Genomic DNA, 19,891 nt, shown 5'->3' with positions numbered 1-19,891 from the left:
TAGAAAAAAAAACCCGTATGCTCCTAAAACCACAAGCCCCTCTCCCAAATCTCCATGTATGGGTTGGGGAGCCAAGCAAGCAGTAGCTGGAAACCCATTATGGGCTTTTGCTGAGGATCTCAGACAAGTTGCTTAACTGCTTGGAGCCCTCTCCCAGGCAACAGAGTACAGAGCATGACGGAGCCAGAGAAACCAGCCCTCCGCTGAGTGGGCAGCGAGTCTGCTCCTCTAGCAATGGCCACCCCTACCTGGAGCTCAGCCACGGAGGCCTGCTCCTGGGGTCAGATCAGCAGCCAGACCGGCTTCCCCGCAGCAGCGCCTGGGAGCCAGCTCGGCTCTGCTAGCACCTCCTGGGACCGGGACTGGGAGGGCACTCACTTTTCCAGGTTGAAATAGAGGTCAAAGTACTGACTGCATGCTTGCCCCCTTTTGTACCATTGGCGGGCGAGGTTCCCATCTTTGGGCTCCTGGAGGCTTCTGGAGCCAAGGCCAAGTGCATGAAGAGCTGTCCAGCCAGGGTCACAGCGTTGGAGGCTCCCCACACCAAACGGTGTTAGGGGCAGTACCAGTAACAGCAGGAAGAAGAGTGGGGAGCCAGGCACCTGGGAACCATGGCTCCCCATTTTCTTGACTCTCCCTAGGACCCTCTTGGGTTGCTATGGCCATCTCAGCCACCTCCACCTGCTCCCCAGGGACCCGGCCCCCCCTGCCTGGCACCAATGTGCTCTGCGTCCTCCTCGTGGCACCTGCTCAGAGCACAGAAACAGGGGTAGCAGCTGGCTCCTGGGCCACCTGCTGCCAGCTGCCCGCATGGCCCTTGCCCCACCCAGCGGGCAGAACTCCCAGGGGTTATGACTGGTGGAGGGTTGACATGGTGTCTTTGTGCCCTGCGGCTCTGCTCAGGGCCCTGCACGTGGCAATGGCAAGTGGGAGCTGTAGGGTCTTTGGAGGGGGTGGGAGACCAGGTGCCCAGTGTCCCCACTCCAGCCCCTCCTGGGTGGCCCTCAGAACACTGAGAGGGAGCCAGGCTTTTGCCGACCATGAGAGGGCAGCTGGCTGGCAGCTGGGAGGGGGAGTGGCTGGCAGGAGAGTGGGTGGGGTCCCTGAGTTTTTTTAACAGGAGTGAGATACTCAAGATTCTTTCCTAGCAAATCTAAAATAGACGTCTCAGAATGCGCAGCACTACACGACACGGCTCGGCCAGCATTGGGCGCGGGCACTGGGAGTTTGGTGCTTGGCTTTCTGTGCTGTGCAGTGTCTGAAACCACGGCCTGTCTGCTGTCAGAGGCGTTCACCACTGAGGGGGTCCAGCCTCCTTCCCAGCAGCGCCAAGGGCTCTCGGCTCCGCCTCCTTCAGGACGCTTGGCTGGTCAGGTTTTTCTATCTGTGCCTATTAAATGTACATTTTAAAAATGTGTTTTATTTGGAAGGGGGAGGAAGGAAAGGAGGGGAGGAGGGAGAGCATGTGATATCTCCTGGTTCACTCCCAAAATGGCCGCACAGGCTGGGCGGGGCCAGGCGGAAGCCAGGAACCAGGAGCTCCATCAGGGTCTTGCAGGACGGTGACAATGGCCGAGCCCTGGGGCACCTGGGGCTGTTCTCCCAGATGCCTTTGTAGGGAGGGGGCCAGGAGTGGAGCATCAGGGACTCCAAGTACTGTGTCCTTGGGCTTCCCCATCTTCACAGGCGGCCGCCCCTTGGAAGTTCTTAATTTTAATGCAGCTGAACAGTGCTCATCTCCCAGCAGGGGCCGCAGGGACAGGACACCTGCAGGTCCTGGGAATCTGCCACGCAGCCCTGTGGCCTTGTGCTGTGCTGCACATGTGGGAGCCTGCACTGCAGAGAGGGGCACAGGCTTTGGGGGCCACTGTGCATACAAGCAAGGTAGGGGCAAACTCTGGGGGGCTGCTGTCCCAGGTGGGCACCACCACCTTCACATGGACTCTGCTCACCCCTGACCTGGTGCCATGCCCAGCCCAGAAGGGGCCCCAGGACATGAGGCCCCCTGTGGAGGCCCCAATATCCAGGGCCCTGCCAGCTGGCTGCCAGGAAGCCTCCTTCACCCAAGTCAGAGGTGCGGGCCCAGAACAACCCCAGTGGGGAGTGGGGCTGCAGGCGTCCCCTGGCCCAGGGCTGGCATCTGAGTGGATGCTGGGAGCCGGGCACGCACCCACCCTCACCACTTCGGGGGCTCCAGCGGGACTAACAGGAGCTGCCAACAGGCTGCGCAAGGCAGGAACCCTCAGCCCGTGTCCTTCAGAAATCTTACACCTTTATTTTAAAATTGTTAATGATTCTAAGATTAATATCTCGAGGGTCCTGGCAACTATTTAGCCACAGGGGCCCCCATAGGCAACCTGGTTCTCAGCATCCCCTCTGGAGGGTCAGGGAGCCTAGAGCCGCCTTGGAGACCTGGACCAGCCTCTGAGGCCGGAATAGAGCTGCCTCAGTGAAGAACCCGCACCTCCCAGCCCTAGGGGGAGAGCAGCGCTTCCTCTGCCTGGTGCCGGGTCTCTCTGCCGAGAGACGCCCCTGCTTTCTGCTGGCCTGGGTGCCCTGCACATGAAGTCCCCAGTGTCACAGCCCTCTGTAAAGCTATATGCACTGGCTGGTGCCACGGCTCACTAGGCTAATCCTCCACCTGTGATGCCGGCACCCCAGGTTCTAGTCCCAGTTGGGGCGCCAGATTCTGTCCCGGTTGCCCCTCTTCCAGTCCAGCTCTCTGCTATGGCCTGGGAAGGCAGTAGAGGATGGCCCAAGTGCTTGGGCCCTGCACCCATATGGGAGACCAGGAGAAGCACCTGGCTCCTGGCTTCAGATCAGCACAGCGCTGGCTGTAGCGGCCATTTGGGGGGTGAACCAATGGAAGGAAGACCTCTCTCTCTCTCTCTCTCTCTGTGTCTTACTCTACCTGTCAAAAAAATTAATGAAAACACCTAAAGTTGCTTTGTGTTATTTTACATTTGGAAACTGCTCTGCATATTCCGAAGAGCTAAGGTAGCTGCTTCCTCAGGCCCAAGAAAGGATCAATGGTATTTGCTACCAGGGATTCGCTAAAAGGGCCACAAACAATGGCAACAGCCAAAAACAAATGATTCAGCTAATGGCCATCTATCCCAGCAAGGTTATCTGGAAAAAGCTAGGTTTTGAGGCTGGAGCAGGGATGGTAGGAGAGGAGACACAGAGAGTGATGAGAAAACAGGCACAGGCACAAAGCAGAGTCTGCTGAGACATCAAGAAATTGTACAAGCACTGATCACCGGCCAGTGAGCAGCGTTCTGTTTAAGGGACAACTCCAGCCAGATGTACGTGTGGTGAGGGCCCACAGACTCCAGGACCTTGGACTATGAGTTAGATTACACTCTGTGGGGGCAGGTGTTTGGCCGCTGCTTGGGGCATATGCATTCCATATTAGAGTGACTTGATCATGTCCCAGCTCTGCCCCTCATTCCAGCTTCCTGCTAATGCACATCCCCGGAGGTAGCAGGTCACAGTTCAAGCACCTGTGTCCCTGCCATATGTGTGGGAGACTCGGATTGAATTCCTGGCTCCTGGCTTTAGCCTTGCCGGGTCTGCCCTGGCCTCAGCTGCCACAGGCATTTGGAGAGGGGACAGCAAATGGGAGATCTCATTGTCTGTCTCCCCTCCACCCCCCCATCTTCCTTGGCTTTCCTTAAACAAACTTTAAAATTAAATTTAAGAAAAATTATGTGGATATGAAGACATTGGAGATGAAAGCAAAGCTAAATGCTCTAGTCATCCTCTGGTGTAGATTTTATGGTTTGAAAGTAAGGAAAGTTTTAAATGAAGATTTCTTTGCCCTAGAATTATCTGAAAATGGAACGCACTCCAAGACTGGGTCTCAGGCCGGGATTCCACAGGAATAGCTGCGCTGCCCTCCTCAAAATATCCCAGGAGGAGGAAAGGTTAGGTGCTGTGATGGGAGGAAGGGTCATGGCTGAAAAAACTACAGCAGTTTCCAATGTTTTTGGACCCTAGACCAAAAAGAAATCTAACCCAAGGAGAAAACTCCTGACGATGGCTTCTACCGAGCAGCTTTATGCAAACAGAGCGCTAGCTCACTAAGATGGTACGTGCTCAGCCTGATGAAAACAGACCGCCAGTTAATTAATCTGGTACCTACTCAGCTGCTGGACAGGCTCCTGCTCACAAGATGCGTTCACATCACGGCGTCCTTACCTCCTCTTCCTTCTCTTCCTCGCTGTCCACAATACTGCCGCGATCGCTGCCCACAGAACCTTCTGTCCAGAAGAGAGGTCGGGATTAATGGCACGGTCACCAGAGATGTCCTCTGCTTCACGGAAAAATGCAAGCCACCGCGCAAGGGCATCCGAGATTCTGACAAAGCCGTCTATACTCATCTGCTGCAATCGAAAGTGTCACGACATCTACATGGTCTCAATGTTATTTCCCCACCAGATGCTTCCTTACCAAGAAAATAAACTGGTCTGTGTCTTCCACAGCATCATAAAAAAAACAAGATGGCCTAGGAATTGGACAGATGAAGGATGACTGACAGACTTGCTACTACATGCTGGGAGTAGGCCTGGACTGGGGTCTGGACCAGCGGAAACAGAGACTACAAAGGACATTACCGGCAAAATCTGAATACGAATGAAGATGATGTAGCAGTATGACGGCCAGAAAAATGTCCTGATTTTGACAACTACCCTAGGTTAGGTAAGAGAATATCTTTGTTCTTAGAAAACACAGAAATGGGGCCAGCACTGTGGCTCAGCAAGTTAAGCCATTGCTTGTGAAGCCAGCACCCCACACTGGAGTGCTGGTTCAGGTCTGGATACTCTGCTTCCAATACAGCTCCCTGCTAACGTGTCTCAAAGGGCACAGGAAGATGGCCCAAGTACTTTCACTCCTGCCACCCATGTGGGAGACCCAGATGGAGTTCCTGGATCCTGGCTTCAGTCTGACCCAGACCTAGCTGCTATGGCCATTTGGGAGGAGTGAACCAGCAGACAGAAAATCTCTGCCACTCTGATTTTCAAATAAATAAAACAAATTAAATAAACTAACACTTAAGAGTAATGGGGCATGATGTGTCTCAATCAGGACCTGAGAGACATTTATGTTCACATGGGGAGAATGATAAAATAAAGGTAGCATGTCAACAACTTAGAATCCCAGGTGATGGAGGAAGCTCCTGGCTCCAGATCGGCCCAGCTCCAGCTGTTGAGGCCATTTGGGGAGTGAACCAGCAAATGGAAGACCTCTCTCTCTGTCTCTCCCTCTGTATGTAACTCTGCCTCTCAAATAAAAAAAAAAAAACATAAAAAAAGAATCCTGGTTGAATGGTAAATGGGAATTCTTTACACATTTCTTACAACTTGGTGCAATATTGGAGATGACTGAAAGGCAACAAGTCAAGCAAGATAGGGCAGCTGAGAGCACCCAAGGCACCCATGGTGGAACAGCACCTTCGCTGGACAGCTCCCCCACATCTTCCTGCTCCATGAACAGCTTCGAGCCAATCAGGTAAGGCAGAGGTCAATCCACGTACAGGTCCTGTCAACAGGAATGGGAAAATACACCACTGCATATGGACATACAAAAATAAAACAGATTTTCTCTTGCCTTTTTAATTCCATCAGATTACTCCAAACAAGTGACAGAAACAAACATTACTGGGGCCGATGCTGTGGCACAGTGGGTTAACACCATGGTCTGAAGCACCAGCATCCCATATAGGCACCAGTTCAAGACCTGGCTGCTCCACTTCCAATCCAGCTCTCTGCTATGGCCTGGGAAAGCAGAAGATGGCCCAAGTCCTTGGGCCCCTGCACCAGCGTGGGAACCTAGAGGAGGCTCCTGGCTCCTGGCTTCAGATTGGAATAGCTCTGGCCGTTGTAGCCACCTGGAGAGCAAACCAGAGGATGGAAGACACCTCCCTCTCTCTCTCTCTCTCTCTCTCCCCCTCCCTCTCTCTGCCTTGGCTTCTGCCTCTCTCTAACTCTTTCAAGTAAATAAAGAAAAAAAAAAAAAAACAGAAAAGAAATCAAACCAAGGCATTCCAAAATGGAATGCAGACATCGAAGTGGTGTTAACACTACACTCACATGCTTCCTCTCCATCAGACATTTTAAAAAAGGCTAATTCTCTATGATCTATTCCAGAAGATAGTGGAAGGAATACTAATTCGATGATGCTAAAAATACTCTAATATCAAAACAAAGTAAAAACATATACCAAAAAACTCCAGACCAGTATCTCTCACGAACATGCATAGCAAGTCCTCACTAAAATATTCACAAATTGAAGCCAATAACATTTATAAAGAATCATACACCAAGGCTGGCACCACCGCTTGCAGTGCTGCCATCCCTTATGGGTGCCGGTTCGAGTCCCATTTGAATTGCTGCTCCGATTCTGATCCAGCTCCCTGCTATGGCCTGGGAAAGCAGTAGAAGATGGCCCAAATGCTGGGCCCCTGCACCCACATAGGAAACCCAGAAGAGGCACCTGGCTCCTGGTTTTGGATTGGCTCAGCTCCGGCTGTGGCAGGCAACTGGGGAGTGAACCAGTGGATGGAAGACCTCTCTCTCTATCTCTCTGCCTCTCCTTCTCTCTCTCTGTAATTCTGACTTTCAAATAAGCAAACCTTTTAAAAAAAAAAAGAATCATACACCACAACCAGCAGAGCTTATTCCAGGTATGCAAGGCTACATCAACGTGTCAAGTACCAGTCAGTGAAGTACACCACATCAACAAGCTAAAGAATACCATCATCACATGGTGGGCTGAGGCAACATCAGACAACATCCAGCATTCTCTCATGACACAACCCTGAGCTAACTAGGAACAGCGTGGAACTTTCTCAATCTGATAGGGAATGTCTACAAAATGTAAATTTTACATTACACTTTCTAAAATCAGAACAAGGCAAGAATGTCATCTCTCACCACTGATTCAGCACCACCTGCTGGACACTCTACCTAATGCAATCTGAGAAGAACAGAAAATGAAAGCTGTATGAACTGGGGAGGAGAAACACAATGATCTTCGTTCACAGGTGAAATGATAGCATACACTATAAATCTGTAAGAATCAGAAAAGGAAGGAAGGAAGGGAGGGGAAAGGCAAAGAAACTCTTGGAATTAATATGCTATTCTAAGAAGGTGGCAGGGTACCAGGCTAGGAGGAAAAAGACAATTGTAGGGCCAGCTCTGTGGCGTACCAGGTAAAGTCGTGTCTGTAGTGCCAACTTCTCATAAAAGAACTGGTTCGAGTCCCAGCTGCTCCACTTCTAATCAAGCTCTCTGCTATGGCCTGAAAAGCAATAGAAGATGGCCCCAGTCCTTGGGCCCCTTCACCCACATCGGAGACCCAGAAGAAGCTCTTGGCTCCTGGCCTTGAATCTGCCCAGATTCCACCATTGCCGCCATTTGGGGAGTGACCCAGAAAATGGAAGACACCTCTTTCTCTCCCTCCCTCCTTCCTTCCCTCTGTAAATCTGCCTTTCAAATAAACAAATCAATCTTTTAAAAATAATAAAATATAAAGTCAATTTTCCATATTAACAACAATGAACAACGTCGGGTTCTGGTACACTGGGTTAAGTGGCTTAAGCCAGCACCCGTGATGTCGGCACCTCCCTATGAGTACTGGATTCGATCCCAGCTGCTCCACTTTTGATTCATCTCCCTTCAAATGTGCCTTGGAAAGCAGCAGAAGTTGATTCAAGCTCTTGGGCCCCTACCATTCATGAGGGAGACCAGGATGGAGTTTGGCCTAATAGATTTGGCCTGGACCAGTCCTGACTATTGTGACCACTTGGGACATGAACCAGCAGATGGACGATCAACCTCTCTCTATAACTCTGCCTTGCAAATAAACAAGAAAATCCTTAAAACCGACAGAACAACAGAAACAATGAACCATGAAAATGTGAAATCACTCTGTGAAGTTCTCATTTCTTCAACACTGACCTACGGGTTTACTCTAATCCTAACCAGTGTCAGCATGTTCTTCTGTGGATGTCAACAAAGTGACTGAATGTCAAACAGAAGGGCAAAGGATGCAGAAACCTGTATCACACTGCAGGCAAACCAAGAGTAAGAACTGAGACTACAGCTCCACAACCTACTGTCGAGGGTGGGTATCTCACCTGGCATTTGGTTAACAGGCTGGATAAGACAGCTGGCCCCATAGGGAAGTGCCTGGCTTGAAAACCTGGCTCCACCCTTGACTCCTAATTCCTGACAGTACAGATCCTGGGAGGCAGCAGTGATTGCTCAAGTGAATGCATTTCTGCCACCCAATGGGAGAGCTGGAGTGAGCTCCTACTTCCCAGCTTTGATCCAAATTCCAGACACTACAGGCAATGGAAGACTGACCCAGTGAAGGAATGAACTTGATCTCTCTCTCTCAGTATGTAGATAGAACACGAGGGGCAGGTGGTCAGCCTGGCAGGGAACTCACCAGTTCAGATGCCTGCATCCCAGATTGCAGCACTTATTTGATACCCGGCTCAGGCTCCTGACTTCTGGTACCTGTTCATGCAGGCCCTGGGGGGCACTGGTCATGGCTCAAATGACTGAGTTCCTGCCACCTTGGAGGACACCTGGATTCCTCTTCTGGCTCCCACTATTGGCATCAACCTGCCCAGCAAAATAAAAGGCAAGAGATATTAAACAGACAATACACAAACACAGACATTCAAACAGCAAATCAATTGTATACTATCATCAATGAACAAGTAGATACTGATAAAAAATTAAAATAGCATAACAAATGAAAACTCATAAGCTCTTTGAATAAAATACAAAATCTATTGGCTGAAGACTAAAATGCTGATGAAGGAAACGCAAGAGCTACATAACTACGCTGTGTGTAGGATTGCAAGATTGAATATTATTAATATACCATTTCTTCTAAAATGATTCTATTGGTTAACACAATCTAAATAAAAATTCCAGCAAGAGGTTTTTGAGAAATCAACAAAGCTTTCTGTAATTAGGGAAACCCAAGACAATCGACTATCAAGTCCATCATGAACAAAAAGGAACTGGGTGATATCCCAATAACTGTATTTCAAGACTTACAATAAACCTACAACAACCAAGACCGTTTGGGATTCATGAAAGAATAGAAGATCACATTTCAATGGAGTATGATAGTGAGTCCAAAAATAAAGCTCATGCCAAAATACATATACAACAATTGTTACAACTACAAAGAAAAATAAACAAATCCACCATTATACCCACAGGTGTAGAGACATCTCTCTCATTAACAGATCAGCAGTTAGAAAATCAGGAAGGATGTAGTTGACCAGAAAGGCACCTAAATCAACCAAGCGTCAAGTGGATCCTTAGAGGGTGCTCCACCCACAGTAATGGAATACACACTCTTCTCAGACCCACGCAGCACGTCCACTCTGACCATGTTTTTGGGTGTACATCAGATGTCAACCCATGAGGACAGGAACCACACAATGTAAGCTCTCAGATCACAATGCAAGTACCTGAGAAGTCAGTACCAAAAAGCTAGAAAATCCCAAACACTTGGAGAACAATGAACAAACCTCAAAATAACACATTTATAAAACTCAAATGAAAAATATTTCAAACTAAAGTAAAAATGTATCCTGCCAATTTATATCAATGCATACATATTTTAGAAAAGAAGAACCAAGGGGCTGGTGCTGTGGCTCACTTGGCTAATCCTCTGCCTGTGAAGCCAGTACCCCAGGTTCTAGTCCCGGTCGGGGCGCTAGATTCTGTTCCAGTTGCTCCTCTTCCAGTCCAGCTCTCTGCTGTGGCCCAGGAAGGCAGTGGAGGATGGCCCAAGTGTTTGGGCCCTGCACCCACATGGGAGACCAGGAGAGACACCTGCCTCCTGGCTTTGGATCGGCACAGCGCCGGCTGTAGCGGCCACTTGGAGGGTGAACCAACGGAAAAAGGAAGAACTTTCTCTCTGTCTCCTGTCTCTCTCTCTCTCACTGTCTAACTCTGTCAAAAAAAAAAAAAAAAAAAAAACAAAAAAAAAAACAAGGCCAGTGAGTTACATTTTCACCCTAGGAAATCAGAGGAAGAAAAGCAATTTCAACACAGAAAGCAAGGTGAAATAAATCATGAAAGTTAGAAGTACAAGTCAATGGAACTGAACAAAGTACAACTCAGAGAAAATCAACACAACTAAAATTTGGTTCTTTGATAACATCAACCAAATTTGTGAACTTCTTACCAGGACCAACCAGGAAAAAAGGTGCAAATTACTAATGGAGCAGTGACACCAGGACTGACTTGATGGGTAAGAGAACTGTAAAGGAACACTATAAACTACTCTGTGACCAAACATTTCATAAGATAATGAACTGCATGAATTCCTTGAAGCATAGAATATACCAAAATTCACAAAGCACAAAATGGATAACTTGAATGGTTCCATAATTACTAAGTAAGTTATAGTTTATGATAATTATAGCAACAGAATTACAAAGTATAATAAAAATTATTAAAGTTACTAGTTATGGAATTTGCATATCCTGTTTCTGCTCAGCTAAAAATAAACAGTGGGAATAGAAGTATTTACAGGGACCTGCGTTGTGACATAGCAGGTTACAACACTGCCTGGGACAATGTCATTTCCCCATAGGTGCCAACTGGCTTCCTGCCTGTTCCACTTTTTTTTAAGATTTATTTATTTGAATGGCAGAATTACAGAGAGGCAAGGCAGAGGTGTGTGTGAGAAATAGAGAGGGGGAGAGGTGTCTTCCATCTGCTGGTTCACTCCCCAGATGGACCCAACAGCAGGAGATAAGCTGATCTGAAGCCAGGAGCCAGGATCTTCCTCCAGGACTCCCACACAGGTGCAGGGGCCCAAGCAATGGGCCATCTCCACTGCTTTCCCAGGACACAGCAGATTGCTGCATCAGAAGTGGAGCAGCTGGCACTGTAGGCGGCTTCTCTGCCTCTCTGTATGTGACTCTGAACTTCAAATCAATAATTAAAGCCTTTTTAAAGAAAGTAAAAAATAAAAAAGGAAGACATAGCTATAAATGAAGTACTACATCAAGGCCTACTACTAGAGTTTATTTAAAATTTGATACTATATACATAATATACACTGTTACCACAGATTTTTAAAAAGAATTTAACTCAGTCTTAGAAAACATTTTACTACCCATTCATTCTCTTCTTCCTTACAAACATTCTGTGTGGGATTATTTCTGACTTACACATGAAGAAATCTTTGTCATCTACTTATTCAAACACTTATGTACCCACTTGCACAAGGACCATAATTTACATAGGACAAATTGTGTGTCCCACAAACAAAATAGAACACATAAAGTTAGTATCTGGGGTCACTGTTGACATTTCCTATGTGGACTTTATATTGTTGGTATTTTTAATATCATTTCTCAGTGTTAAAATACAGGTTAATTTTGGTATAATAGAAGAAAATGGTTCATGTTTATACTGGAAGGTGGGGTTCTTTAGCTATTTAGACAGTTGGAAACTTCTAAAATTAAGGATTTTGTAATGTACATTAAACAGTTACATATGGTATCCTTAAAAATGTATTCCAAGAATGCTGGTATTAAAAACTTTTGTCCTAGGAATAATAAATAAATAAATAAATAAATAGGTAGGTATATACATGAAACACATGTGTACAGAAATACACACATACAGACATAAGATTGTCCTCCCAAAACACTCCAGAGTTTGCTGGTCACCATCACTTGACCAGAAGGCTCAGGGAAGACCTGATGGAGGAGGAGGTCTTGGTCCCAAAGCAGGAGGTGAAACTGGATCCCCACAGATGGTTCGGCCTCAGCAGCTGGTCCTGGGCATGGGCAGCTAAATGGCGGCCCTAGGTACAGAATGTGCCAGCAGCTGAGACTGTGGCGCTACCAGAGCAGACCACTGCACAGAATGGCCAGGTCGTGATGAGGATCCCTGGGCATTTCTGTGCCAGCAGAGAGCTCAGGAGAGGGTCCCAGATGTCCTGGCCCAGGGCAAGCAGCATGGGCACCAGGGGGGACAGAGTCCCCCCACACAGGCATGAGGCTGTGATGGCCCTGGGCATCCCAGGGCCTCCAGGACACCTCCAGCATATATGATGGGCTGTTGATATGAGGAGCAGGTGTCCAAGGTGGGGAAGATAGATGGGGACAGAGGATCCCAGGTCTGATTGGATGCTGCTGTCCTGAGTCCCTTAATGGCGGGCCAGGCTCAGGGCATCCATGTGGTATCCAGGCGGCCATGTCTCCTTGGATAGAACATAGGGGCCCCTGCTCCCAAGAATTGGTGGGCACAGTCCATACCCACTCTCCCGACACCCACTTTCAGGAGGCCTGGGTGTCGGAGGTTCTTGCTGAGAGTCCAGCCACCCTTCTGACCCTGCTATCTCATCCCATGCCCTTGATACCTGTGGAGCTCATGGTGTGGGCATGCCTGTGCATCAACCTCAGTATCTTCATGGCCAGATGCCAAAAAAGAGCTAGTGTAGCCATCTTAATATCAGACAAAATAAACTTTAACAAAAAAACTATTAAGAGAGACAAAGAGAGGCACTATATAATGATTAAGGGATCAATTCAACAGGAAGATGTTACTATTATAAATGTGTATGCACCTAATTACAGCGCACTGGTTTATTTAAAAGATATGTTAAGGGACTTAAAGGGAGACTTAGACTCCAATACAATAGTAGTGGGGGACTTCAATACTCCACTCTCAGAAATAGATCAACCGGACATACGATTAAAAAGGAAACAGCAGATTTAATCAACACTATAGCCCAAATGGATCTAACAGATAGCTACAGAACTTTCAATCCTACGTTTAAAGAATTTACATTCTTCTCAACAGTGCATGGGACCTACTCTAGGATTGACCACATACTAGGCCATAAAGCAAGTCTCAGCAAATTCAAAAGAATTAGAATCATACCATGCAGCTTCTCAGACCACAGTGGAATGAAGTTAGAAATTAGCAACTCAGGAATCCCTAGAGCATATGCAAACACATGGAGACTGAGCAACATACTCCTGAATGAACACTGGGTCATAGAAGAAGTCAAAAGAGAAATCCAAAACTTTATGGAAGTAAATGAGGATAACAACACGACATATCAAAACTTATGGGATACAGCAAAAGCAGTGTTAAGAGGAAAGTTTATAGCAATGGGTGCCTACATCAAGAAATTGGAAAGGCACCAAATAAATGAGCTTTCAATGCAGCTCTAGGATCTAGAAAAACTGAAGCAAACCAGACCCAATTCTAGTAGAAGAGAAATAATTAAAATCAGAGAAGAAATCAACAGGATTGAATCCAAAATAACAGTACAAAAAAATCAGAAGAGCTGGTTTTTTGAAAAAATAAATAAAATTGACATCCCATTGGCCCAACTAACTAAAAAAAGAAAAGACCCAAATCAATAAAATCAGAGATGAAAAAGGAAACCTAACAACAGACACCACAGAAATAAAAAGAATCATCAGGAATTACTACAAAGAGTTGTATGCCAGCAAACAGGGAAATCTATAAGAAATGAATAGATTCCTGGACACATGCAACCTACCTAAATTGAACCATGAAGACATAGAAAACCTGAACAGACCCATAACTGAGACAGAAATTGAAACAGTAATAAAGACACTCCCATCAAAGAAAAGCCCAGGACCAGATGGATTCACTGCTGAAATCTACCAGACATTTAAAGAAGAACTAACTCCAATTCTTCTCAAACTATTCAGAACAATCAAAGAAGAGGGAATCCTCCAAAATCTTTCTATGAAGCCAGCATCACCTTAATCCCTAAGCTGGAGAAAGATGCAGCACTGAAAGAAAATTACAGACCAATATCCCTGATAAACATAGACACAAAGATCCTCAATAAAATTCTGGCCAATAGAATGCAACAACACATCTGAAAGATCATCCACCCAGACCAAGTGGGATTTATCCCTGGTATGCAGGGATGGTTCAGTGTTCACAAATCAATCAATGTGATACATCACATTAACAAACTGCAGAAGAAAAACCATATGATTATCTCAATAGATGCAGAGAAAACATGATAAAATACAACACCCTTTCATGATGAAAACTCTAAGCCAATTGGGTATAGAAGGAACATTCCTCAATACAACCAAAACAATTTATGAAAAACCCAAGGCCAGCATCCTATTGAATGGGGAAAAGTTGGAAGCATTTCCACTGAGATCTGGGACCAAACAGGGATGCCCACTCTCACCACTGCTATTCAGTGTAGTTCTGGAAGTTCTAGCCAGAGCTATTAGGTAAGAAAAAGAAATTAAAGGGATACAAATTGGGAAGGACGAAGTCAAACTATCCCTCTTTGCAGATAATATGATTCTTTATTTAGAGTATCCAAAGAACTCTAATAACAGACCATTGGAACTCATAGAAGAGTTTGGCAAAGTAGCAGGATATAAAATCAATGCACAAAAATCAACAGCCTTTGTATGCACAGGTAATGCCATGGCTGAGAAAGAACTTCTTTTTTTTTTTTTTTTTTTAATTTTTTTTTGACAGGCAGAATTAGACAGTGACTTGGTTCACCCCCAAGTGGCTGCTATAGCTGGCGTGTTGTGGCCAGTGCACTGCACTGATCGAAAGCCAGGATCCAGGTGCTTTCTCCTGGTCTCCCATGTGGGTGCAGGTGCCCAAGGACCTGGGCCATCCTCCACTGCACTCCCGGGCTACAGCAGAGAGCTGGCCTGGAAGAGTGGCAGCCGGGACAGAATCCGGTGCCCCAACCAGGACTAGAACCCAGGGTGCCAATGCTGCAGGTGGAGGATTAGCCTAGTGAGCCACGGTGCTGGCCAGAGAAAGAACTTCTAAGATCAATCCCATTCATAATAGCCACAAAAACAATCCAATACCTTGGCATAAACTTAACCAAGGACGTTAAAGATCTCTCTGATGAGAATTACAAAATGTTAAAGAAAGAAATAGAAGAGGATACCAAAAAATGGAATCAATATCATCAAAATGTCCATTCTCCCAAAAGCAATTTATAGATTCAATGTGATACCAATCAAAATACCAAAGACATTCTTCTCAAATATGGAAAAAATGATGCTGGAAATTCATATGGAGACACAGGAGACCTAAAATAACTAAAGCAATCTTGTACAACAAAAACAAAGCCGGAGGCATCACAATACTAGATTTCAGGACATACTACAGGGCAGTTATAATCGAAACAGCATGGTACTGGTATAGAAACAGATGGGTAGACCCATGGAACAGAATAGAAACACCAGAAATCAATCCAAACATCTACAGCCAACATATATTTGATCAAGGAACTAAAACCAACCATTGCCTCAGCGAAACATTCAAAACCAGGAACTGGGGAGCTCCCACAGACACCAAGACAATGAAGACTCAGGACACTTTGTAACTTCCCCTCCTGAGTTCTGTGCCCTCAGCTTGTTTGCTCAGAAGGTCTATCGAGGACAGGGTTCCCTATTCGGCTCTGCTGGAAGCCCTGTGGAAATGTTTTCCAACCCCAGGCCACCCACACCAGCTGGGTGACTCGACAGCTTCCTTTTTCACACTGTCAGCGCCTGTTTTAAGCAGAAGGTGTCGCACGGGTGTGCACTGGGCACACACTACAGGGAGTCTGAACACCACCTGCACAACACAGGTGAGAGGCAGCCTCCGAGGTGCAGCAGGAGGGTCACCTCCTTGGGCAAGCTGCTTCCTCTGCACTCGCATCAGCCATGCAAGCTATGTCTAGGCATGGGTCAAACGTGTGAGCCAACCGTCTTCATCTACGACAGATTTCCCTTTCTTGGGTCTTCAGCATCTATGTGGAATGCCACAAAGGCTGACAGATGCAACATTTAACCAACAAAATCTGAGTGCTGCTTCACAATGTCAAGAAACCCAACGCATGGGGCCGGAGCTGTGGTGTAGTGGGAAAGCTGCCGCTGGCAGTGCCGGCAACCCATATGGGAGCCGGTTCTAGTCCCAGCTGCTCCACTTCTGATCCAGCTCTCTGCTATGGCCTGGGAAAGCAGTGGAAGGTGGCCCAGGTCCTTCCCTGCACGTGCGTGGGAGACCCAGAAGAGGCTCCTGGCTTTGTAAAGGCACAGCTCCGGCCACTGTGTCCAACTGGGGAGTGAACCAGCAGGTGGAAGACCTGTGTGTGTGTGTAATGCTGACCTTCAAGGAAATAAATAAATCTTAAAAAAAGAACCCCAGAGCTGTAGTATGGGAGCCAAACAGGCATACAGTGCCTATGCATTTCCAGGTCCCCAAAGAAGCCCTCTCCATTCAATCACAGGAACTCCACTCCACACTGGGAAGGGTAGAGCACGGCACACACACTGGCTTTCTCCCTTATCAGCTATCGACAGAATGTAGGATGAGATTAAAGTTACCCAACTGTTGTTTCCACAGAGTTAGCAAACATTTTTAAGCTGGAATGAGTGCTATCCTTCAAAACAGTCACATTGTTAGAATAAGGGTCTCTGGAATCCATTCAGTGTTTCTTCACGGCCAGTCCCATCTGCTTGGGTCTCCGCGGTTCTTGGCTTCCTCCTCCTTCCTTGCGGAGCAAAGAGGGCTCCACTTCCACAGCCCAGCTCCCGAGACCAGAGCTGTGTGTAGAGGCTGGCCCTCCTGTCCTGTGATGAGGAGGAAGCCTTCAGAGCTGGAGGCAAGAACCCCATCACACAGAAAAACTCCCAGGACAATGAGCTGCAGCTGAGTCCCTCTCTCAAGGAACTGGTTCACGTGACTGTTTGTGGCAGGCTCACAGCCAGCATGGCAGGCCTGGTGGTCAGGAGACCACTCTGGAGTCTGATAAGCCTGAGTTCTGTCTACGTCTGCAAGCTCGAGACTCCCTGAGCCAGTCAATTAACCTCTCTGGATCTCAACTTCTTCTGAACAATGGAGACAAGAGTAGTGCCAAAGGACCAAATTAGAACCATCTGAAGACCTTAATTAGATTCAGGCACCACTTCATCACATAAAGTGGAAGCTCTCTGATGGGCTGAGCAGAAGAGGTTGGTTTTATGGGCTGGGAAAGGCTGAAGACAGCAAACAGAAAAGAACAAAAAGACCGATCATTTCCAAGTTACTTTCCTTGTAGAAAAGGCAAGAGCGCTACGCCAGCAAGAAAACAATGGTTAGTTAACACCAGATTATTTCAGGCTACCTCTCTGGTCTAAGGATTCAAGCAGAGGGAACTTCACTACTGTACCAAAGAAACCTGGTCCATTTGGATGCTCCCTAACTCTCATTTCTTGGCAGGCCAAGCAACTTCCTTTCAGCCTGAGAACATGGAACTTTAGCAGGGATGACTACATGTTGATTTTTGGCCTTGTCTGTTGTGGCCTAGTGCTGGTGACTGGTCAAAAACAACGGCCTCCAGTGACTTTGACACAGCGGCGGCCACAGAGGGCTGCAGCGAGGGTGACGTGAGCCACTCCCCATCTAGGAGCACTTCGCCCAGCCTCTGAACACTGAGGGTTTGGGTCAACGATGGTGGCTTGGAATTTCCCCCTCAGGAGTATAAAACACAGCACAGAAACTGGGAGCAGGAGGTCAGGGGGTCTGCAACGAGAAAGCCATGAGTTAGCGTCCTTTAGTCACTACTTACTCAGAGCTCTGATGTTGGACCACCATTTGCTCCTGTTGATCCTAACTTCCGAATCCGTTCAGTGAGGATATTAATATAGACTCACACACTTATGGGGAAGAGGTGGTGCTTTGATAAATATCAGCTTTTTCTTCAATCTCCCACTTAACAATAAAAAACTCAATAGTCAAAACACTCTAATATAACCCAAGCATACATACTTTTGCCAGTTCTGCTACCTGTAAAATTGGACCAAATTGTATCTAAAAAACTCAAATTAATAAAAAACTTACTCAAAGTTCTACTTATCTTCACATTTATAATCCAACCTATTCAGGGCCAGCACTGTGGCACAGTGGGTAAAGCTACTACCTGCAGTGCCAGCATCCCTTGTGGGTACCTGTTCAAGTCCCAGATGCTCCACTTCTGTTCCAGTGCTCTGCTGTGGCCTGGGAAAGCAGTAGAAGATGGCCCAAGTCCTTGAGCCTCTGCACCCATGTGGGAGACCTATAAGAAGCTCCTGGCTCCTGGCTCCAGATCAGCACAGCTCCAGGCATTGCAGTCAACTGGGGAGTGAACCAGCAGATGGAAGACCTCCCTCTCTTTGCCTCTCCTTCTCTACATAACTCTGACTTTCAAATAAATAAGTAAATCTTTAAAAAATAATAATCCAAACTACTTCCTACCACCTCCAAGTGAGGGTTGTCTTAAATGTTTATTTTTTTTAGAAGAAATTAGAAAGTTTAGTGCTTTCTAAAACTTCCCTGCCTCTAGATCCATGATCATTGTTTCAGTGTGGGGCAGGGGGTGGTTGTTAAAAGGAGGGAGAGAGAACTCTGTCAAAAAAAAAAAAAAGAGGGAGAGAAAAACACACACCCTCAAACAGAACCTAATATCTCCTCAAAGAGGAGTTCTATAAACAACATATACCATACTTATACTATGGTTTGCATGAATACAATTCCGAAGTTCAAACATCATGGAACCAAAATTGAGCAATTAACCACAAAGCAAGCTAAGTTATTATCATAGGGTTTAACCAAAAAATTTCCAAAGATCTCTAACCACCTGTGACCCACACACACCATAATTTGAAGTTGAAAACCTGAGTATCGGTTGATTACAGCACCCTCATTTTGTAAATGAAGCCACAAAGGCCCACACAGCTTAACTGACCGTTCTAAAGGGCCAGAGCTGCCACGGGGAACATTGGGGCTTTGAACTAAGGCTCCCAATGTCTAGTCCCAGGTTCTGTACCCAAGACCGGCGTGGTCTTCCTGTACTGTATTAATAAATTTTCAGTTGCCAACACTCCATCTTAAAATGAACGTTCTAATGGAGTAACTTCCCTGAAGATCCTCAGTCCACATTCACACTCCTCAATAACTCACAAAGTATCAGAACCTTCTGTCTTGGATAACTCTAACAAGGGCCACTGAGCACCATGATAGGCTCAGAGAAAAGAACCATTGCCATTTACCAGTGCCAAGTGGTTAGGACAGGTGCAGGAGCCCACGATCCAGTATCGGCACTGTGGAATGAAGGCTTGGACTAGGTCATCTGTAGCTCCACCTTCCAGCTCTCACACTCTTTGTTGTATGTTCCTTCCCCACCAGCACCACCCCCCCCACCAAGATCTCCAATCTGTACTTCTTTTCCTGGCATCCAACTTACTGGTAAAAGGCCAAGTTGGTCAGAATCAATGTAGGACTTAGTAAACTCGAAATACTAACTGTCAATTTGGTTTTCTTTCATGCAACAACCTACACTAGGCAGTTTGTACAAATCTTCAGTAAAAGGAATTGTAAATTGGGGCCGGTGTTGTGGCAAAGCAGTTAAAGCACAGCCAGCTGCTCCACTTCTGAGCCAGCTCCCTGCTAATGTGCCTGGGAAAGCCATCCGGAGGATGGTCCAAGTGCTTGGGCCCCTGCACCAGCATACAAGACCCGGTAGCAGCTCTGGGCTTGGGCCCAGATCAGGCCACTGTGGCCATATGGGAGTGAACCAGTGGATGGAATATCTCTCTCTCCCCCTCTCTGTAGCTCTGCCTTTCGAATAAAATAAAATAAATCTTCATTAAAAACATTACAAATGAAAAAAAAAAAAAAAACAAGAAATTGCACTTTCTTGAGACTTTTTTATTGCCCCCTTCTGCAATAATCGACATGTTGGGATGTAAGCAAAACTTCACGGGTCCCCACCAGTTATCACCCAGGCCCTATATAAAGGTGGTGACTACCAGGGCAGAAATGTGAGTAGCGTCAAGCTTTAGAATTTGTTGGGT

At 46.7% G+C, this 19,891-nt stretch overlaps 1 long non-coding RNA gene across 2 annotated transcripts; it reads right to left on the bottom strand.

Annotated features, from left to right (window-relative positions):
* Positions 1-5,069: 5,069 nt before the first annotated feature.
* LOC138848364 (uncharacterized) lies at positions 5,070-10,006 on the bottom strand. 2 transcript variants are annotated; one of them, XR_016221110.1, is made up of 4 exons: positions 9,691-10,006; positions 8,455-8,633; positions 7,211-7,302; positions 5,070-5,541 (listed from the first exon to the last, which is right to left on the bottom strand). It is a non-coding gene; the product is annotated as an uncharacterized LOC138848364 (long non-coding RNA). The 2 variants fall into 2 exon arrangements; XR_016221109.1 differs by lacking the exon at positions 7,211-7,302 and having other exon boundaries at positions 9,691-10,003.
* Positions 10,007-19,891: the final 9,885 nt, after the last annotated feature.

This window comes from Oryctolagus cuniculus, chromosome 15 (assembly GCF_051225735.1).
Source record: "Oryctolagus cuniculus isolate XC-2025 breed Fujian yellow rabbit chromosome 15, ASM5122573v1, whole genome shotgun sequence".
Taxonomy (NCBI): domain Eukaryota; kingdom Metazoa; phylum Chordata; class Mammalia; order Lagomorpha; family Leporidae; genus Oryctolagus; species Oryctolagus cuniculus.
The sequence above is the reverse complement of the archived record's forward strand: the minus strand, read 5'-3'. Positions and strand labels throughout refer to the sequence as shown.